Here is a 24,355-nt window from a genome sequence, read left to right as displayed (position 1 = left end):
AAGACAATGGGAGTTCATGTGTTGCTATGGAGAGAGTGACAATATGAAAAAAAAAGGTCCAGAAAGTAAACTTGATTCAAAGTCGGCCTATGCAGAGGGAAACAGCGACAGAGATAAAAGGGACGTACTGTATTTTGTAATTGGGAGTTTTGCAGCAGACTTTTATCGCTGCAGAACAATTGGTATTCACCAGAGTTAAGCGTACAAGCTGTTGGTGTGGAGACAAGCGCCAAACCCTCTGTCACATCCACCCGCCGATCACCCCCCCAAACTCACCAACCACCTCACACAGCTCTGCATTTTCCTTTTCTCTTTCTCACACTTTGTACATTATCGCCCACACATTTCTGTCCACTCATCTTTTCCAATATTTTCCTTTTCCTCCTTGCTCTGTTTGGGGGGGGGGGGGGGGGGGGGGATGACTAATACAGATCCGTCTTTGCCCCTTTTCTCTCCCTCACTCTCTTACGTTACCTCCCCCTGGATCCTTTGATGTCAGCTCATACCTGCTGTCACATACCACCTGTTCAGATCTCAGCTGGACAGGACCGGCCCTAACTGGGCCCTAGACGGGGACTGGACTGAACTGCACCAGCCTGGATGGGGACAGGACATGTCAGGAAGTGTCGAAATTAGGGGAATGGAGGTTGGGATCGCACAGGGGTGAATAAAGTTGTCGTCACCTTTGGTGACCCAGGTTACTGCACATAGATGTGGAGGTTTTCTATTCAAAATATGACTGTGTTCAAATCCAGACTGTAATTCTACCATATGTGTGCATTTATTGAAAGGATAAACCCTTGAGATCTAGCCTCCTACAAACAACAACAACAACAACAGTATTTCATAACAAACTTTCAAATACACAGCTCACTCACCCTCTCGCATGCACTCCTCCAGCTCTCAGATGTTATACAAGAAAAATGAGAAACAATGACCCACGTCATAAGTCCATTACATCAGCATGAAACGCATTGGAAGTGGTTTGTCTGCAGTCTGTTTTTATTTTTAACACAAATAGACTGCAAATTATAATTACACACATTAAAAAACAGAAACATGATGTTTTAAGATGATGAAGTAAAGATGTAGAAGATCTCACAGAAAGAGGAAGATTACTCCAGTCGGCTGGATTTGTACATGACTTCTATTGACAATTTTAGTTTCAAAAGAGATCTTGTGCGAAGATTTAAAAACTATCTCAAAAAGGAGGAAAATTAAAGTAAAAACATTTGAAAATTAACTGAACCCAGTGAAATTGTCTCCTGGATCTAATATCCAAACAATTAAGTGATGCACACCAACAACAGAGTTATATATGGAAACCTGGAAATCTATATGGAGATGCAGTGATTGGACGGTACTATCTGTTAATCACACTATATCCCTGCCCCAATACGGTACTTTATCAACTTTTTTTTACTCTAAATGAGATCATGATTTACAAAATGAACATCAGGCTGTACTGAAACTAAAAATCAAGACCATAAACTCCTGGTTTAATGTAAATGTTTACTAACGTTATATATCATGTGAGAAGAGTAGAGTCCTTTTCACATCGCCTTCTATAGAAACAGACTTCTGCTGGTCATTCCAGAGAATACAGATTTCAGGCAATTTGGGTATTGGCTCAATTTTCTGGACTCTTTGACTACGTCCATTATGATATACGGTCTATGGTCATAATCAATCATTTTGATTTTGAAATATTATTCATTGCAAAAGCTTACAAAACACATGAAAAGTAAGTTTTGCTCTTACGATCGTACTTTACTGAGGAAAACTGTGTTGACCTTGTTGAAATATTTGGGGATTTCTTTTTTCTCTAACATTCAATCTTAAGTTCTTGGAGGAACTGTATCTTAATGCAGTTTCATTTGGGCTTTAACATTGAGCAGTGCTTTTTGCAGTTTGATTTTTTTTCTCTTTTCATTCTGAGTTGGCTCTGATCTTTATCTTGGTCATTCCAATTCAATTCAGAGGAACTCATTTCCGTTTTTAATCTGCCCTTTTTGACATTATTCTGCTTGGCTCTTTGTGTCTCTGGTCTTTTTCCCTCTCTGTCTCTTCTTTGATCCAGAGCAATAGGTAAGTTGAAAGGTTATAGCTTGTTCTTTCACCATGACTACTCGAAAATCCTGAACAGAAACATGAGCAATGCTACAAACTCAAGGAGAGAGGCGTCAGGACATACACATGTGTGTGTGGGTGTGTGTGTGTGTGTGTGTGTGTGTGTGTGTGTATGTGTGTATGTGTGCGCGCTCCCAGGCGTGTGAGTACGTTCCCAGGTGAGGGATCCACGTTTGATCCCTGGAACAAAGAGGGAAGGGAGGGCAAAGGAGAGAGCAGCAGAGAGACAGTAGGAGGGCAAGAGAGTGAGACAGAAAGAGAGAGAGTGATGAGCGAGGGAGACAGATAGCTGAAGGGTGAACGAGAGAGAGAGACAGGAGAGGGGGGGGGGGGTAGGAGGGATCAGGCCTCGCGAGAACAGAGCTTTGTTGAAGGGGGTTTGAAGATCACCAAGAGCTTTGTCAAACAGAGTGAGAAGGGGAGGAGAAGTGTTGTGTCCAAAGAGGGTTCAGTGCTCACAAACTCTCAAGTATAACATCCGTTACTGTTACAACGGGGGGGGGGGTCGGTTCACCCAAATTAAAACAAACAAACAAACAAGCATGTATTGTAAATTACTGTAACTTGCATGCAGATTATTTTGGTTTTGTTTGCCCACATTTTGAGATCTATCTCTGAGAGATTTCTGTTTTTATGATGACGGTGGTTCCTACAGCTACAGCATTTCAAGAATGTCACTGTAAAAACAGCAATACCTCTGACCATACATATAATGTAACCAATTACCCAACATTATGTCATCTACTTTTTTCCAAACGGGTTCTATATAGAGTATGTATGTTTAGCCAGAAATGTACAGCACCTGTAAACAGGTCTTTATATCCATGAATGGGGACAATATGCGGAATTTGTTTGAGTTGAGTTTCCAATGGAACTACTTCCTCTAAAATGAGAATGATGAGAATCATTTTTAAATGGTGAGGTAAATAAAACCAAAACTATCCACATACCTATAAATAGTTGCACTGGAGTGAAGTGGAATACTTTGAATATTTTGTTTGGTTTTTTTGGGGGTATGGGGTTTGTAATTTGATTGAAACCATTTAACTACATCTTTAACATAACTAATTTAAGATTAAACCTACGGTGTTCATTGGACCACACTACTGTGGTTTTCTGCGGCTGGACAGTTTCATCATCAGTCATGCTGTATGCACAGTACAGTGAATTCCTTCACCTTGCCTGTGCAATCAGTCCCAGAAAATAGCCTACACTACCTCCATGACATTTTACTGATGTCGGGGAAAAAAATTTGCAAGGGAAATCATTTTTACATCCAGTATGCTCATGAAGGCTCCTTATCAGCAGGTATTGTGGTGAAAAGCATTCCGACGTGCTGAAACAACTAAAAAGAGGCAGACGGAGGAGACGGGGCATTGGAAGGAGAAGACGGACCGACACATATTCAAAAGGAGGACGTGTAAGAGCACAAATTAATTAATTATTTTTCCATGGATCTGTTTGTCTTTGGCTAATTATATCTATTTACAAATGGTTTTGTAACATATTCTTTTATCTCGAGATGAATAAAACCCATTGTGTGATGACTTTATGTACAAGAATGTATTCTCTCTCCAAGGCCATTGCATACATTATAATATGACTGGATCACCTTCATGCACACATGCACACCATATTATTATGTACACAGTAACACAGCCCCCTCAGTGCCTCTCTCCTTCAACACTCCATTTCTTCACCTCCACCAAAAACATTTCACTGCAGCGTTAAACGGCTGTTTATTTAAGAGATTTTGCATTAAAAAAAGAAGACTACGCTTATATATTCATGTCCGTGTTAATATGAAAATACTGCTGTTGCTGGTGACATTGGTATAAAACATTATTCTTTACAATTACTGTTATCGTATTGGAATTAATGTCACAAAATGTAATCTGGACACTTTCTCTGAGCAACATGAACAAAGAAATTGGTGGTGGCAATATGTTCTCCAAGGTAATGTGTCCATCAGCAATGGCTTTGCTAAAGGGTATTTGCAGACCATTGTACTGTAAATATCCTAATTGAAAGTTTGCATGCTAAAAAAACTGTACACATACTCAGTCAAGACAAATAACACATAAAAATATTGAAAGCACTGTCTTTACAAGATGGTGAAACACAAGAGTGATCACTACCGTTCATCCCACCTCGTGTCTCACTTCTCCTGACATGCGACTGTATACTGTGAAGGGCTTTGATGAAAAGAGCCTCAAAATACCAGGAAAGCATACTGTACATCTTTCGTGTGGATGTGCCCACTGGGGATTGAAGCACAGACACAAAATATGTTTTTTTTTTATGAAACAAGTTTAATGCAGAGCGTCGAACAGCCCAGCCCCCACATCCCAACCCACATCTATCTTTCTTTATTCCTTTCACAGAGACACTTTTATCATGATCCTCCAAACATGCCCAGGAGACGTGTGAGTCACTTACAGAAACAGACTTGTTACTCTAATTTGATCTGAACGTTGTGGTATGATGAGATTCTGTCCTAAAAATAGTAATCTATCAAATTTATGAATCTGTAAGTCATTTTTTTCTTTTTCTTCTTGTGTCTGAAAGCTGTTAATGTGTTTGTCTGCTACGGACCACGCACAACATTGTTGTTGCTATGGAAAGGACAATGTCACGCACGTATGTAGATGTGTGTGTGTGTGCGTGCGTGCGTGCGTGCCTGCCTGCGTACACACACACACACACACACACACACACACACACACAAACACACACACACAAACACACACACACACACACACACACACACACACACACACACACACACACACACACACACACAAACACACACACAGTCTCTTCGGTTTATGATCATGTGTAGAACAGAGCTGGAAATTTCTGATCACTTTATTGTGATGTTTGTCAGTGCATGTCTATATCCTGTTTTGTTTTGTTTTTTGTTTTTGGTTGCCCTAGACCAAATTGCCTTTGGGATTAATACAGTTTTGTTGTATTGTATCTTAAACTAATTAGTCCATTTAACATGTTCATTTCAGTACAAAAACTCATAATCATTGACTACATGTGCTAAATGAGCATGAGTAAGCATCCTCACAAGTGCTTTTGGAATTCCGCCAAGAATGTCTCCCTCATGTTAGCTGGTATAGCTTAGTGGGTTACATCTCTGAATTTGGTACAGAAGTTTGGGGTTTAATTCCAGGTCATCCCAGTGTGGGCCCTAGTGCTTCCCGCCTCGATGATTGTAAGTCGCTTTGGACCGAGGCACATTGCTGCACTTGTTAGTGTGTACGCTGGAATGCAAATTGAGACACAGCATTAGTTTCTAGTACTTGTTGACGATTCAGTTCAGATGTGGTGTACCACTGATCAAAAGTGTTCGAGAAGCGGTGTTATTTTTGGGTCATTTTTTGGGGGTAATTCACTGGCAGCCTCTCCCTCTGTTTTCTCTCCCTCCGTTGTTGAACAGTGTTGACTGTAAGCTGCTAGCCTTTCTCTCTCCGTCTGTCTCCCTGTCAGACAAGAGCAGTAGAGAGTGCTGAATATGAGCTGGTAGCATGGTGAGTCAGCCAGCAGCTTTACATTTAACACATGCCAACGCTACCAGGACTGAAAAGGAACACAGTGGGGGTGCTCTCTCTCCCTCTGCCTTGGTCTCAGTCGGTGGCTCTCTTCCTTTTCCTCTCCCTCTGTTTCTCTCTTCTCTTTCCTTCTATTGCATCTCTCCTTCCATCCACTCCTCCCTCTTGCCATCCATTACCCATTGTCTCCCTCTCCTCTTCTCTATTTTTGCCCTCCCCCTCTCACTCTCATCTCCTTCCCTCTTTCTCTGTCTCTCTCTCTGTAGTCTCCCAGTGGTCTTGCTGAGGGGCATATGCTGTTGCAGGGAGAAGGGGATGTCAGCTTGGATTTCAACACTGTCACAACAGGGGAACACACACGCACATACACACATGCACATAAACACACAGGAAGGTGTGCACGCACAGGAAGCAAATGGCTACTTAAAATATGCTGCGTTTCTGTCTCTCCTCTCTCGCTTTCACACACACACACACACACACACACACACACACACACACACACACACACACACACACACACACACACACACACACACACACACACACACACACACACACACACACACACACACACACACACACACACACACACACACACACACACACACACACACACACACACACACACACGAATCAAATGGCCACTTGTACATTACATGTGCACGCACAGACACACAAATGTCTCACCATGGAACCGCTTTGCTTGTCTGCAAACTGCCTGACAGGCAGAAAATAGCCCTGTCTACGGAGGTGTGAGGGAAGAGAAGAGAAGAGAAGAGAAGAGAAGCTGTTTAGAAAAGAAGGGGAGAAGGAAAACGTGTGAGGAAATGAAGTGGAGGGGGGAAGAGAGGGAGCAGAGGAGAGTAGTTGAAATGATAATGAAGTAGAGATGAAAAACGGTGGACAAAAGAGGAGACAAAGAGAAAATGTGTGTAATGGATAACACCTTAGGGAAAACTAACACCAACTCACAACTGACTGAATGACAATTATCTCCCCTCATCCTCTTCACCTTTCCATCCTTTTTCCTGCCAGTCTGCTCCTTTGTTTTCCTCTCATCCATCCAGTTGTTCCCCCTCCTCCCCTCAGATTCTCTCTCTCGGCTCCTGATATGGTATCAATGACCTTAGCTTAGTACAGCATGGTCACACTGGCCTGACCAGAATCCCATTACTGACACCCTTCATGTGTAACATTACTGCATGGTGTGTGTGAGTGTGTGTGTGTGTGTGTGTGTGTGTGTGTGTGTGTGTGTATGTACGCCTGTATACATGCGTGACATTGCCCTTTCCACAGCAACAACAATATTATGTGTGGTGCGTAGAACACACACACACACACACACACACACACACACACACACACACACACACACACACACACACACACACACACACACACACACACACACACACACACACACACACACACACACACACACACACACACACACACACACACACACACACACACACACACACACACACACACACACTTTTCAGAATTATTCCGTCCTTATTATTACAGCTCCCTTCTCTGAAGTTATTAATCCTCCACATTGGGTTTTTAACATTTCCGTCTGGGAGCCAAGCTCATTAAAACAGCGCTCATGTGGGTACCGAGCAGAAAAAAAGCCCTCTTAAACAATCTGTGACTTGACGCTTAGTCTGAAGCAGCGGAAAAGTTTACATGAAACAATTATCTTTTCATCTCACATCACACGCAATGATTTAAATCCCAACATTTATCCGACATCATTGGCTGTAGTTAAACACATTTGCAGTAGATCAGGAGCATCTGCTTGATTACCTTGTTGTTGCAGGGTGCATGGGTTCCATGTGTTTTGTGAGGTCACAGGGACCTTGACCTTTGACCAACAAAATCTAATCAGTTCATCCTTGAGTCCAAGTGAACCTTTGTAATGAATTTGAAGGAATTCCTCACAGCAACCCAGAGACACAGCATTCACGATAGTGGGATAGATGAAAAAAATGGATAGATAAGCGGACAAAGATTATGCTTCAGGCTACAGCAGTTGCAGGTAAACAGGTATTAAAATATATATATGTTTCCCTTGTCTGATGGTAATATGATACTTCTGCGAGAAGGTGGTGGAGTGCAGCTAAAAGCTTTTTGCCAACTGCCATTAAACAACAAAGAAGAAGGACACCTACGCAGTGAAACAGCAGACAAATACAAAACCGACAGAACTCATGAGGTGCAGTACAAACTTTGCTAGGTAAAGGTAGAATAAGCCGAGCAATCTTCGAATAGTTCCCTGAGAAAATCAAATTGTATCTTTAATCTTTAATTACTTACCTCCACCTGACATTTGTAGTACTGATAAAAGCATTGAAAAGTTGAGACAATAATAGTACCTGCTGCCTGTCGGTTACACACACATGCTCTCCCATGTGGTGAAGGCCAACACTTACAGACTAAAGGATTGATTAGAGTTGACTTTAATGGAAGACTGGCTTTGATTTTATAGGCTGCTGGTGAAATTGCTACATCAGCCCTATTGTGGCCATATTGTTTATGTTATGGGGATAAAACTGGCAGCCATGATGTTCTTAATCATGATGATCGGAGTAAAGTTCTGGAAGTAAATTAACAGAATATACAAATACCAAAACTCTTTGGGAATATGATGCAGAGCACAGCAATATACCAAGATTATTCTCTCCTTAGAAAAGGCTTTGGTGAATTGTTATAGTAAAACATAGAACAATATAATTGAAATGCACCCAGTGATTTGAATTATAATTCCAGTAAATTTGCACAAAGACTTTAAAACATCCAACACTGCAAGAACACCTCACGGGCCACGCTCAAAGCTTCTTATCTGACCATATATTATGTTCCAGCATACAGGTCCAATATGGAGGCTGTCAAATTCAACAAGGTTGACTGATTTTTCTTCGAATTATTTTCAATGATTAATGGTCTTATTACTATAGCCACCCCTCCCCGCTCCTCATACGCACACAAGAGAGATACAAGTATATGATTAGAGCCGTGGAAATGAGAGGAAAGAGAAGCAGGGCAGAAAATAGAGGGAGACAGAAGATGAAAAAGCAGAACGAGGAGACAAGGAGTGCCTGACAAAACTAACATGAAAGGGATCGTACAGTGAATGGGGGAACTCTTGCATAGTTACACTGATTGATTTCTTTTCTAGCCATCGTACAGCAGCTCCGGGGTCTTTTACAATTTTTTGGCGCAAACTAATGAGAGACAGGCTTTTTGCCCCAAATTCTCCTTGAACTGAAACAAAACTAGAATTAAAAAACAACAACAAAAAAAACATGTTTATTAAGGGTTTGAGAGAAGACAAATTAGGGGCAGTAGAGGGGAGGACCAAACATCTACATAATGCATATTATTGCCAAGGTAACCACTACTGCATAAGCACTGCTTCTGTTCTTGGAATTTCCTTTTGGCAGTTTGTACATAACTCGGCATTACACCCATAGATAAAAAATAAACAAATAAATAAACAACGAACATGTACCCCGAGCAGAGCTTGGCATTTAGGTGCTCTACATGATGTAGTGTTCAATGGGAAATAGCAATCATTGAAGAATTTGGTTTAGATTTGTGTGTCTTTATGGACGTGTGTGTGTGTGCTCACCTGTGTTTGTGTGCACTCTAAGGCGACATCCTCCGTTAGATCGTGTCTGCGTGTACACTTGACAAGTTGTTCAAACACCTGTAAGATTTAGCAGAGGAGCTGAACCTGCTGAAGACGTCTTGACTTGAATAGATAAAAGAAAAAAAAAATCACCTTCAGAGACTTTTTCAAAAGTGCTTTGTGTTATCGAATCGCTACAGTTAAGTTACACCCAGTCGTGCTCCCAAAAGAAGTGGTACATTTAGGGTAAAATAGCATCTGTTCGCTCTGTTTGCATGATGTGATATGGCATTTTCATGGTTTGCTGAGCTCAAACTTACTTGTAATTGGTTTGCTTTCCTCTTAGCGAAATGCAATGACCCCTGTTGTTGGTGATTGCCTATACAAATAAGAGCGTGGAGAGATGCTGCTATTTGCAAAGCGATAGATCTACATTTGCATTTGAGATCTGCAAGTGATGTAGTGGTGTAGTTAGTTTCCATGAACACGCATGGCATTGGTATGAATCGTCTTAACAAAGAACCATCATTCAGAATTTTTGTATAATGTGAACTTTGTAAATTAAAATGTTTGCGTTTTGCAGTTGAGTGAACACCACTGGTAAGATGATCATTCATATCATCACAGTTTGAATGTGAACCCAATGTTTCATGTTCACAACTTTCTTTCTTATCGACTTCTTGTTTAATTAGCTCTGAATTAATTAATACTTTAATCTAAATCCTTCTTAGAGACAGAATCTGGAATAATTGTATAAAATAGAGCAACTGAAGAGCTTTTCTTTTGAAGTATACTTTATTAATATTGTTGCCTTCAGTTCCCCTGAACAGACACAGAGGACAGTCATCAGCAGAGCCGATACGTAGAGCCGACCAGGACAAGTACAAGTGAATAACCGGTCGCACTAATGCAGGATTACAAATCAAGAGAAGTTGACCAACAACATAAAGTGCACAAACAAGCAACTCTCTTTTTCTCTGCACGACTGTAGCAGTTCACTGAGTGAGGAACTGCAACAAACTCTTGGCCTTTGTCCTCGGAGTTTAATGAAAGTTTTCATGTTCCAGGTGAGTGTTTTTCTCCCCATGTACCTTTAACCTGCTCAGTCATACCACTGCAGCAACTTAACACAAGTTCAAAGGTTGTTACGATGCCAAAACTTAACAATTACAAATCTAGCTCTCATTGACACGTTTCTCATTGACAATTTCATCCCATTTATTTGTTCAATGAATGACTCACTTGGACTGAGGAGAGCTTGCGAAGGCCAAAGTCACCATTTCATTTACAGGAGCGGATTAAGCCGAGGAGCAGAAACTGCTCACTCAGGCTGGGGAAGATTGACTTTCCAATCGGAAACTACTCCACGCTCCTGCAAATAATCCTCGAAATATTACCGTGCAACAAGAACAGATGCAGATTTATACTGAGTCCACTTGTTGTCCAGCTATCAAGAGACAAATCTAACGTTTGACTTTTTACTGGAGGAGCAGAATTTTTGTTTGCAAATAGTTAGATGACTTTCAAATTAAAAAACCATCAGACCTTAAATTAAATTTTACTCCCCAATATTGCCCCCAAAGAATCCATATATCAAAAATGTCCTCATCCATCTCTTATTCTTCACCATCTTTTCTCTATTTAGATTATTCATCTGAAACACACACACAGTTAAACAAAGGTGTGAGGTAAGTGCATTGAAAAGAAAGGATACTTTAGGAACTAAAACCTACGTGAAAGGGGAAAGGGAAGGATAGAAGGAAAGGGAAGAAAAGAAGAGGCAGCCATTAAACAGTAAAAGGGGGGTAGACAGAGAGTGAGATAAACAAGAGTCGGGTGAGAGAGAGACAGTGGAGTGAATGGAAGAAGAGATGATGAGTAGAAAGGTGTGATGCAAGGAGCAGGATGAGTCTCTAATTAGTTTTTTTCAGCTCAAACTTCAATAACTCACTGTGACCTTAATAAACAGATGATACACACACACACACACACGCATACACAAATCCATGGCTGCGTGCACACACATAAACACACACACACACACACACACACACACACACACATGCACACACATTCTCAAACACACACACGCATGCATAGTGTGATGAAAGTGTTACCTCAGCATTTTCCAGCTAAATGTACTCATTAGCCTAGTTGCACATGGCTGCCTGAGAAAACAACAAAGTCAGCTCCAGAAAGCAGAGAGCATTCATCTAGGAGGCTGTCAGAGCGGGAGACAGAGAGCAGAGGTCTCAGCACTACCAGAAACTCATGGCTGCATTATTTTCTCCCAGACTATTTCTTTCTAAGACCCGAGTCCCCACAAGCGAACCCAAATAAGTTGTCATAATGAAAAGCTAAGCATCATTTTTAATTGACACTGCCAACAGCACTAACAAGGTTTATTTCCCTATTTTAATTTTGTGTCAAACACACACAAGACAAGCCCCATTAAGACCAGCACCTGATCGAATTCTGTTGGAACTTGAATTTGAGCAAGGCAGTGGGCATCATACACTATACCGCACGATACAGACATGCAGGATTGGTACACCACTGCCATATCTCACCTGCCAACTTTTACCAGTCAAAGAATAATGAAGCATAGTGCATCATCTGAGCACTATGCTTAATTATTCCTTATTCCTTGTATTAGGACCATTGTAGGTATAAATAAATTAAAAAATATATATATGGTGCCTGGAAGGGATGTCCTCAGAAATTAAGAATTTTAATTTAATTTAAAAAAAAAAACTTTTTCCGGGGTTATAATATCATAATTTTGTGAGAAAAAGAAAATACCCTGAAATGTTTTTTGGGGTCAAGGAACCACATTGCTTCACTTTGCCAGGTTGGATCAACATCATCACACTACTGATGTCACCACTTGCCATGTATTACGCCTGCAGTCGGATGACCCAAACAAATTCAATGCATCCACGCCCGTATCAATCCATCCCTCTACTATTCACAGCCCGAGTAGCAAGAGGCTGAAACCAATCCAGTGCAGTCCTGTGTGAAAGGCAGGGCTCACTCTGTGACAGTTTGTCAGTCAATTTCCGGGCTTAGCGTGCAAACAGACAAGACAACCCCCTCACACCTACACACAAGAGCTTCAAATACAACTGACCTGCACGTTTTCACACTATGTGAGAAAAAAAACAACAAAACTGAAGACAAGAAGGAAACCCAAACAGTCACTGGGAGAAAATGCAGAACTCCACATGATAAAGGCCCCAGACGGCAGACTGAAACACAGGATCATCCCATATTCAAAATCTTGCCAACAAATAGGCACAGACAGTCAAAAAATAACTTTTACCTGCTTTACACTGACTGGAAGAAATTAACAGTTTTTGAAAATATTTTTATTATGATTGTGGTGCACTCCCACTCACACTGCAAAACAAAATGTCAGAGTTTCGTTAATTCTCCAGTGCAGATTTAGACGAGGAGATACCTGCTGTACAAAGGCAGACAGCTGCATTTCCTTGCTAACACATCAATGATTTACGTCAATCTGCAGAGGCAAATTAGGCACCGGGAGCCCTTTCAAACTACCTCCTCTAGTGAAATATTGGACTGTCTCCCACACTCACCCAATTCCAGCAGTGCCCTTTTTCTGTGGCAGCAGAGACAAGAGAAGACGATCATCTGATTCAAAGGCTGAGCTTCTGGCAGAATCTGCTGGGTGAGAGGAGTTCATGAGTGTTTCTGATTGCCTCTGTGCAGCCTCACATCGAAACGTCAAGCTCATGTTTGAGGTCACGGAAGTTTTAGGGCAGACACACGCAGAGAACACATGGGAGAGAGCGAGGAGAAAGAGAGGAAGACTGAATATGCCGAGCACTAATGTGGCTTGTTATTCTTGTTAAAAAACAGTTTTCTATTCTTGACCAGGAGCCTTTAATGCCTATAATGTGCATTAGGTCCTCAGAAAAAACAAAACCATTGTGCCCTTCACTACCTAAACTAAGGGATGAGGAGAGGTGGGCAACAAGAGTGTTTCTAATCTCACAAGTGGAGTGAAGCTGCAGTGACTTAAAGGCTGGACCGCACTTGCTCTGGGCACTAAGAACAGGTGGGAGTCATCTTTAGGAGGCTGTATCAGGATAGAGTGTAGACAGACAACTGGACAACTGATTTGAGAGGTACAATATATTAAATTGTGTGAAATACAGTAAATGGTGGGGGAAAAAAGGCCCAAATTTAAAATAGATTATAAAAATATCTGGTTGAGTACAAACAAAACTGTCTGTTCCAGCAAGAAGAAAAAAGAAGAAAAAATTCAGCTTCTGCAATAATTAATTAGCAACTGGCTGTTGGTTAGTGGTAGAGTATTGCCAAGTCCCAGGTGTATAGAATAATTGAGGCATTCAGAGGTCACAGTCATTATTTATATTCACTACTAGACAACACTGATTCAAAAGGTGTATTTACATATATTACAAATAAGGTTTAATCATTAACTGTACAGAAGATACAGGATATGTATTTGATACGTATTATTGTTTACACTGCACTTTTGCAAAGAATTAGTCATGGTTGTTTGAATTATAACTGTCAAGCCTACAAACTAAATATTTTAAATGGATTTTTTAGTCTCAGAGCGATGTGATTTAAAGGAGAATGCTTTTTGATTATGAATGAAAAACATATTTATTTACATTATGATTGAGAATCAGTATATTAATTGAGGCCCAGTGGTGGTGGGATAATTGTGGAGTTCAATCTATTCATATTCATTACTCCATAATGTGCTGTATATATAATCTGTGAGAGCCGAGCTGGAGATGCAAACAAGCTCCCAGTGAAATGTTTTAATTGCCCTGTTCTATTTCCATTTCAATAAGATATCCCTCCCCTCCTCTCCTCCTTTGTCCTCGCCACTTCTCTCAAGCTGTCCTGTCTGATATTTGACATGTTGCCGCTCTCTCTCTCTCTCTCTCTCTCTGCTTCCTGTTAATGGATCATTACACTCCTCAATTTGGAGCTGTACAGTATGTGGAGATAAAGATGAATGATTGTGAGTGTGAGAGTTTGTGTGCGCGACTGGATGCAGCAGGACAAGGCCAACACAGGAAGTTGAAAGCGGAGGAGATGGCAAAATGAAAGGAGAGACATGAAAGGAGTTGGGACGACGAGAGAAAAGTTGAGATTTCATGAATACCACAAGTAGAGCTCTGGCAACTGAGATGAGATGTACTTCTAATCAGACATCATTACTGACTGACACCAACAAAACTCTGATTCAAAGTTATTCAGAAAAAGGCCTTATCTTATCACAACTTGAATTCAAATATCAAGACACTTTTGAGTTTGAGGGTTTTAAAATGTGTTTGAATCGAAAGCTTTTTTTTAAACAAGTGTGATTTTATAATTTGTGATGCCATGACATAACATTCATACTGAGAATCAAATTCAAAGATGCTAAGATGCAGGCTCTAATAAATTCAATATTTTTCACACAGCAAATCGTGAATCATACAAACAGCACTCTCTCAATTCAGTCAAGTCCTGGAAAAACATTTCAACAATCGACTACTTAAAACCGTTTGGCCAGCATAGAAATATTCAAAGTTTGATTGCTGATATTTAGATGCGGATGCAGAGGAAGGAGGGAGGGAAAGTGTATGGACGAGGAGGAGAATTAGATCAAAAGTGAACAAAGTGGAAAGCGGCCCCTTCGTGCCCATTTTCCACACTTTTCTCCTTCTCATAGTTAGTTTAAATTCCCATTGATCTTTTCCTGTTTCCACATTTTGTCCTTAGTGTCATTAGATTTGTTTTTTACTCCATCAACCTCTGCTCTATCTATCCATCCCTCTGTATCCTCTACCACCTAATGTCCCCTACCTTAACTCTCATATATGGCCATCCTGTTTTCTCTCCTCCTTTTTTCCTCCCTTGCACTGTATTCCCTTCATTTTTTTTTCTTTTTACCCCCTACCCCCTGTCTCCCCTCCTCTTCCTTCCATCTCAACATCTCCTCATCTGTTACCCCCCTCTCTCTGTTCGTCTTTGTGTGCCCATTCTCCATGCTGCCCCAGGCTCAGACATATGGTGCTCTCCTCTCTGCTATTGTCATCCATTAACACAGTTGTCAGTGGAATTACAGGCACATAGTACAACACGCAAGCCTGTGCTCTTGTTTCTGACGATGGGGACCAAACAAGGCAGTGAAAGATGTCAGGTGTCTCAAAATGGCAGGAATGGAAATCTGATACACTGCATTTTAAATATTAACTCAGACAAAAAAATGTGCAAAGTGTTCGATGAAGGGTTGACGTAATAACTTTTAATATAGAAATAAGTGTTTCCCTTTTAGTACGTTCAGTAGCTATAAGAAATCAATAACAAGTTGTTTTACTGTGTCGAAATCTTCTGCCATGTCTAACTGGTATGTTCAAATGCTATGCAAGCCACATGCATGGACAGTAAGAGTAATCAAAACATTGATAGAAACACTCCAATGACTCCTAGCATTAACTACATCACTACTGTCCGTGTACGCTCATTAGGTTCCACTTAATATGTCTAATTACAGTCATCGGTAATTGCTACAACAGTTAGCCTCTTTAATTTTTTGTGTTTGTGACAGCCCAAACGAACAACATTTGATGGCGACAGTTTTTAGTAGCCTTATTAAAGTGCTGGGTTCCCGTGCTGGATCTGTTTAATATAAATAAGCTCTTGGAAGCTTGATGCTGATATGTCCTTATTACATCAATGATGCTTTCACTGCTCAGGACAGGATACGTTGACAGTTACAAAAACCATTTACCTTTCAATCAAAACACCAGTTTGCCTGAAAGTGATTCACAGAAACTACCACTAAATAAAATGACAAACAGTCCTCGTAACAAAATGCCAGGGGAAGTCGACGGGCATTAGCAAGTTCCCAACAAGCTTATGTGTTCGCAGGTCAGCTCACCAGCTCAGGGGGAGTTTATTCAACTACCTCCTAGTAATTGGCCCTTCAAGAAGTTCTTACGTGACCAAACTTTTGAAAAACAAAGAAAATGTGGCCGGCAACTTAGCCAGTTGACGTGTTGTGAAGTCGTTGTTCCAAATGTGGCATGTTCATGCGCTTTGAAGCTGACTTTACAAGTTGCTGCGCCGATTTGAGTTGATTAATCTTCCAAGGCGGGAACTCATTTTTCCAACTATTCCAACACCGCGTGAATGCACAATAAGTCATGGCGGTTGCTTGTTTAGCACCAGATCATGTGTGATTATGTGCTGCATATACTTCAGGACAACAGTCCTTGTCTCTTTCGAACAAACCAGCCGGTAGTTCAGAGGGTAGTGATTTCACTAGGAGGTTACAAAAAGAGGAAGCAATCAAAATGGATCCAGAGAGCTCTGTGAACTTTAGTTCTCTGCCCACTGACTGAAAATGGAATCTCAGAGCCTGTTCTTTTTCTACACAGCGAACACAGCAGCAGCTCATACAATTAATCTTTTCTTTAAGTTTGAGAAAGGTGAGCCAATTAGTGAATTCAACTTACTTGCTCATTAGATTCTCTCATATACCATTGTGAGAAGGCTCCATTGAGCAAGCAAATCATAACTACTTAATATATGTTGAACAGTTTGTATAGCGACATGATTAAAAGTGTCTTCAAAGTCTGTCTTTTCAACATAAATGTGCTAAAAACACATTTGATCTAATATATTGTAGACTGAGGCTTCAAAGAAAACAAGATGTGGGCTTCGCATACACCATTCTGATTAGATGCCTCTATCTGATGCCCGTATAAAAGTAAAGTTTGCGTCTTTACTGTCAGCAACAGCCTTGATTACCGCAAGTTTGATTAGACTGGATGGAAAATCACAACACACACACACACACACACACACACACACACACACACACACACACACACACACACACACACACACACACACACACACACAGTTCTCCAAAGTTCTAATTAAAGTGGTTGTGATGACAGAGCTCGGAGTGTGATGTACAGTATTGCACAGCAGACAGTATTGTGTGTGTGTGTATTCTACATATAACGTATATTGTAGGGACCTTAATCCTTTTTCACATTATGGGGACTTGTCCTTGTTGAGATAAAAAGCAAGTTCTCATCACATAAATCATAAAATTTTAAGGTGAAGACATAATTCAAGGTTCAGGCAAGTAGAGGTTGTAGTTAAGGTTAGAACAAGTCTCCATGTAATTGATGTAAGTTAATGAAATGTCCTCTGAAGTCGTGGAGACACAATTGTTAAATACAGACAGGGGGCTGGGAGATAAAGGCTCTATAATAATCTGTCCATAGGGAACAGCGGAGCAGGGGGCTGTGACAGCTTGTCCGCCAGCAAACTGTCAGTTACAGTGCACAAACATAAACACAACCATGTGCACAGACACACACACACACACACACACACCCCAATCGGAATCAAACCCTACAGTTGTTACATTGGATCCAATGTCAAAGTCCTTTTACAAGATATGTTTACATTGTTATATAGTATATGCCGTGGAGGTGTGGGAATTGTGGTGTTTGTGAGATAATATGGAGCAGCTGAATGGGAAACAGGTTTTTAACGACAACTTGACAGCTGATCTCTAATTTGCAACATGAGACGAAGAGCTGGCTGCAGCTGCTGCAACAGCAGTGAAGCAGGATAGATGCCACTTTACGAAACAGGTAGATGGTGAAGTGAGAGGCAGGCAGACTGACAGACATTGGGGCGTGAAGACAGACAGACACACACAGAGACAGGCAGACAGACAGAGAGCCCAACAGAGCCTGGGGTGGTGTGTTTGCATCTCTCCTTCATCGTCTGCAGGTTTTGATTCTGTTTGAAGTTTTTCTTTTCTGCGATGGGTTTTGTTAAGTCTTGTCAGATTTTTCTCTCGCTTTGTTTTCTCTCCGAGTTGTCAGGACAAGACATCTTTAATCTTCCTTATCTACCATATCTGCAAAAAAAAAATAAAGACAAATACAGCTCTTTTCCCTTTTTTCGCTCACAATAAGATGAATCCAACTAGCTGTGTCCATATTCCAATAATCCAAGGCTTACTTTGATATCATAGTTGTTAGGGCAGATGTTAAAGAAAGTGACATTTCAGATCTTTAATTGTGTCAGCCAACCGGAGGTATGTGGAGGAGAAAATTCAATCATTATTCATCAAAAAACTTGTCCGTACCTCTTGTTCTCATACAGCAGGGATTTTAATTACGCTCAGGTTTGGGAACATATTAGACATTAAACAAAACAAAGCTCTACGCTCTCCTTTAGAGTGAAGATGGAGTAGAGGGTGGGCCTGACTGAGAGCTCGTCCACTGCACGTCGGCCTTCACCTGCGACCATGCAACTAATGGACGGCACATCACGCTGTATTGAAGAAGACTGGAAACTAGCTATTGAGACCATAAACTCTTGCAGGGCAATGTTTACTGACGTTATGAATCAAGTGGAGGTAAAGTCATTTTCTCATATACTTCTATGGAAACCAGTGGAGTCGCCCTCTACTGGTCGTTCAGAGAATACAAGTTTTAGGTGCTTTCTTATTGGCATCAATTTCCGGACCCGGTGACTACGTCCACTTTTATATACAGTCTATGTTTAGGAGAGGGGAGGAGACAAAACAGCACAGGGCTCAAGTGAACTGAAAACTACACCGATTGCAGAGCAGAGAAAAGCGTCATTGAACATGCTAATCTTCAGTGACTTTGTTGGAAAGATCTGGAATCCTTGACCGTTAAAGTTAATCTCATCATAATATGGGTCTATTTTCCAGCTCACAGTTTGCTGACAGAGGAAATCATCATGCTGGGGAGAAACCAAGCGTTCACACTTCCTGGTGACCCCAAAGTATACACACACACACAAGCACACGCACACACACACACACACTACAAGACAAGAACACAATCACACGTCCACACACTACCGTAGAGAAAGAGATACAGTAAATGAACAGATGTACAAAGAGCACATGATGACATGCAAATGCAGTCAAGCAGTCATGCACATGCACATATGGACACAGACACACACACACACACACACACACTAAATTTACATATTTATTAGCAAACCTTAATATATATATATATATATATATATATATATATATATATATATATATATACATATATACATATATACATATATACATATATACATATATATACATATATACATATATATATACACACATATATATACATATATATATATATACATATATATATACATATATATATGCATACATATATATACACACACATATATATACACACACATATATATATATATATATATATATAACATATCCCCATCCCCTTCACATTTATATGAAGGATTCAGAGGTGACCATCTTAAAGTCTAGCCTTCCTACTAAAAGTATATATGCAACCTATATGTATCTAGCGACCCCTAAACAATTCTTCATATGTAGAATACTTTAATCTGAACAGCACTGCCTTCCTGTGTCTGCTAAATCTTTCTGAATGTCTTTTGCAACCAACGAGGGGTTTCCTATTTGTCTTTCTAGCAATCCTACGAGCAGTAATCTCTGAGAGTATTCTTGGTCTTTGAGACCTCGACTTGACCTCCGCCGTGCCTGCTATCCGCCATTTCTCATTTACATTACAAAATGAAACCAGAAATGGTTTGCTTGCTCCTTGTAGCTTTTCTCCTACTTTGTAGGCATCACTTTTAATTTGAATTTTCAGAGTGCTTGGCAGCTGCTTAGAGGAGCCCATGTCTGCTGATTGTTGGGACATGTTTTGGGGAGTCAGAGTATTTATTAAGCTCTGCATCACCAGGCCTACCTTAATGATAACTGTCAACAAGTCATATCCCAAAACAAGCTTCAAAGTCTGTGATCTTGGTAAAAGTTATCTGGTAGTTGAAATCTGTTGCGCGGTGTCCGTTTGTATTCTTCACTCTAAAATTGTACAAATCAAAATAATACACTAATCTAGCTTAGAAGTATGTTTCATCTTTACTTTATGCCTTTTGAAGGTCAGTTCATCTTCAAGTCACTTAACTATTCAGAGATTGTGATTATGTGTGTCCATGCTTTTTCATGTCACTTTAAACACACAGACACGTACAGTAGGACACACACACAAACACACAGTGGCCACTGCAAAAGAGAGAATGTGGCAAATGGGGCGAATCTAGAGGCAAGCAGTGTTTTAAAAGTCACTTACAATATGGAGAGCTTAGTCAAGGTTGTTATAGCACTAAATCTGTGCATGCGTGTGCATGTTCCTACATATGTGCATGTGTGTGTGTGCGTGTGTCTTGAAAACAATAATGCAGATATTTTCAGCTATACCAGAGTGCAGTAAAACCATTAAGCGTCTGACAGAAGTGATGACTGTAGATTACAGTGGCTCTAAATCCAAGCCAGGCTTTGCTCCTCACCACTACTGTATGTGTTATTTCCAACACTCGCAAACATGGCAATGCTTACTTACAGCAAGCACCATGTTGTATTACGTATTACAGTCCACACTTCCGAAGAGAATTGTTCATGGTTTTTGCCACATATTGATAACGGTGTTGGTGTCCTTCAGCTGATCTCAAATTAACACACAGTACAAAAACAGTATTTAAAATGCACTGTATCTGAGAAGTATAACTCAAGTGGAGAGAATCATATATCAGCTTTTTAACATTTTGAGACTTGGTAGATCTAATGGAATAAAAAAAAGTTATAGTCCCTGCATTAGCCTATTAGGCCATGATCTACCTGACAAAATATCCAATTAAAGCTGGAATTTATATGGTTTTAAGTAAATCAAATTCTAAAATAAAAGAGGATATGAAGACAGCCTCTAAAGCCTTAACAACCACCTAATGTCCTGAACTTAAATTCTAAAGTTTCTAAAATATAGAAGAATCAGTCCATAGGAAATCATACTTTTGAAAATGTAACTTTGGTCATGTGTTCAACATCCTTAAAATAATTTGAATTTTCAAAATGGCCAGCATCTTGTTTTAAAAAATGACTTGTGCAGGCCCCCATGCTCCCTCCCACTGAACATGTGCTGAATATGTAATAACCCACCATAAACTGCGACTATGAATGATGAATACACGCGTGCCGCCATTTACAGCACAACAGAAGCTCCATTTAATGTGTTTCTGCACTGCACCCTAGTATGATTATATCATAACTCAAGTGGTACAAACCCACTTGAGACGGGGAATCCTCGCAGCCTGAGTAAAGACGGGAGTGGCTCTGTGCTAATGGTTTAGATGCACAGTCTACAAATCCCACCTGGCGATTTGCTTTTGGCGATCAAATGTTAGAGATGATTGGTCTCAAGTTCACTCCAACAGCTAAGCCGGGAGGGAGAGAGAGAGAGAGAGAGAGAGAGAGAGAGAGGGGAGGAAGGAGAGCAAGACAAAAGACTGTGCAGAAAGAGAGTGAGAATGCAGTCAGGGTCGAGAAAGAGAGAGATAAGCAGCATGTGAGCCTCTAACCAGCTGACACTCTTCATCTGTTGTGTTGTGTCTGCACGGCTGTTTCACCAACGTCGCACTGTGGGTTTGTCTGAATACATCAAAACAGCCTGAAAAACAGAGTGAGAGAAGTGCGGGGGGGGGGGGGGGGGGGGGGGGGGGGTTCTTAGAAAGACTCCGGCATCAGATTTCTGTCTCACTTTCTCTTTCTTTCATTTCACTGTGTAATATAATTTTCACACTCTGTCCTGCTTTTATCCTCTACCCGCATCCATTCCCACTTTCTCTCCCTCCGTCTCGCTCTCAGCGTCTCCTCTCAGAAGTAGAGTTGGGAGTTGGGAGCAAAAGGCAGGAGACAGACAAGATAAAAGCTGTTTCCTGATTCTTCAGCTCCCAGCTTCTCTGCTGTCAAGCAAGAAGACAGCTAGTGAAGACAGAGAATTTCCTGCTAGATGTAAGGCTGCACAGTGGCTGTCGCTAACAGGCAGACAGGCGGCAAAAAAAAAAAAAAAAAAAAGAGGAGGAGAAAGACAGACACTGGTAAGCAGATATGTAGACGGGGGATGATCCAGCACTATGACCCCTTTATCTAAAATGCAATCAAGTTTGAGTTTCATATTCAACAATGAAAAAATGATTAGAACATATCTCAAGTGGAAAACAATGATAAAGGATGTATGGAACAAAAAAAACAATTATATTCTGAACCGGTGGCAGGGTTGCTAATGATGACCCACAGAGAGATGGATTGATGGTAAGAGGAAGCCTCCTTACTGTTGTATGGAAACATCTTCTGAGCCACACGAGAGAGGCAGAAGTATCCAACCTGATGAAAATCCCAACACTTGTTTCACATTTATTGCATTTTACATCACATCCCTCTGCGCTTCTCTCTCAGTGCTTCCCTTACATAAGCATGTATTTCAGCGCAGCCACTCTGCTTGATGAGTGCACACCTGAGTCACACACTGCCTCTGTCGCGCACAAACAAACACAAACACACTAAGACCAAGTCTCACGCTCCTGCTCGCAGATGCCATGCAAGTACACATCAGTCACGCCGCTCAGTTCAATCTTACACGTTCCACCTTAATTATTCAATAACAATTTCTCAGTTTGGTCATGTGAAGTGACATTGATGGTTTTCTAACGCACTGCAGAAGAGACAAGCCTACTAAGTGATTTATCTTGTATCCTCAGTCATTGAGCTTGTGTTGAGACACTTAAATCCACATTACAGCGCTGCACACGCCATTATCGGCATATTTCCAAGCCACGCAGGACAAACAAGACCTCACAAGTTGGTCACAGCGTGATACATGCATGCACGTTCCCTCCCCGATAATTATTTAAATAGGGGTTGGTGCCACATCGAATGAAGCCAAATAGTCAGACCGACCTGTATGACACATTCTGTGCATGCCAGGTGCAGTGATGAAAGTCAGTCCACGTGGTGAGATTACCTGCTGAGGCCGCTGGCCTGTATTACTCATGCATTAACCTCTTCACATTTGTCCATGTCGGTCAACAGTCTGACCCCTCCCCTCATGAGGGGAGTCCGTGCAGTCGTTTGTTCTTGTTGGAAATGTATTTTGACTTTCAGGTCTGTAATAGCAACAGTACCTACAGCCACATGAAGACTGTGGCTGTGGTGCTTCATAGCAGCCGCTGTCCACTGTGCTTTCCTGCAAGACAGAGGCAGACAGTCTGTCACTGCCCCCCGAGTATCAGAACAAGGAGGGCCCCAAAAAATGTCTTTGCTCAACTTGGCTCAGCCTTAACTATTTGTATGACACGTCCCATGAGAGTACAGCTACCCATTCTTTCATGGTTTAATTCACTTGACACTGGTGTGTTTTGTTCTGACACTGTCTGAGCTATGGTAGTCAACATACAGGAAGAGCAGTCTCCCATTAGACGATGCTGCTCTCTCTCTCTCTCTCTCTCTCTCTCTCTCTGTGGAGCTGCTATCATTTTTGTCATCCCCTCTCTTGTGTCTGTCTTTTATATTGTGATCCTCTGACTGTGGACTGTCCCTCAACTCTCTGCCTCAGGATGAGTGTGTGTGGGTGTATCTTTGTGTGTGTGCGTGTGTGTATCTTTGTGTGAAAAGTGTGTGCGTGTGCATGTCATGTATGTGCATTTCCTCCAACTCAACAGGGGCTTGTATATGAGCCTGGCCTTTTCTGCCTGCAATTGTTATGCCAGCTTTGTGCCTTTGAGCAGCTGTGTGTGTGTGTGTGTGTGTGTGTGTGTGTGTGTGTGTGTGTGTGTGTGTGTGTGTGTGTGTGTGTGTGTTTATGCCCATGAATGTGTGTATGTGTTCAACACGTGCATGAGCCTGTGTGCCGTTTGTGCATTTGCATACCGTATGTGTTCATATGTGTGTGCAGCTCCTTTCTGCCAAGACCCAGCTCCTCTCTGTGTCTGTTCATTGTGTCTAGTGTTGTGTTCAGTGGCTCTGGGCATTTGGCCGCTATAGAGGACAATGCAGAACGGACAATAGTCGCACAATAGATAGGAGACTCTGTGGAGCAGCAGGATGAGGCACCCACCATGTACTTACATTATCCGGAGT

General features: G+C 41.2%; 1 long non-coding RNA gene across 2 annotated transcripts in view; it reads right to left on the bottom strand.

Annotated features, from left to right (window-relative positions):
* Positions 1-24,355, bottom strand: part of LOC118291681 — a 121,123-nt gene that overhangs the window by 68,492 nt on the left and 28,276 nt on the right. The window contains exon 3 of one of the 2 annotated variants that reach the window (XR_004786744.2): positions 12,927-13,011. The exons of the other annotated variant lie outside the window; for it this stretch is intronic. This is a non-coding gene — a long non-coding RNA (uncharacterized LOC118291681). The remainder of the gene's footprint in view (positions 1-12,926; positions 13,012-24,355) is intronic. 2 annotated transcript variants of the gene reach the window in all.

This window comes from Scophthalmus maximus, chromosome 1 (assembly GCF_022379125.1).
Source record: "Scophthalmus maximus strain ysfricsl-2021 chromosome 1, ASM2237912v1, whole genome shotgun sequence".
NCBI classification, from domain to species: Eukaryota; Metazoa; Chordata; class Actinopteri; order Pleuronectiformes; family Scophthalmidae; genus Scophthalmus; species Scophthalmus maximus.
This window is presented reverse-complemented; position numbering and strand designations above follow the sequence as displayed.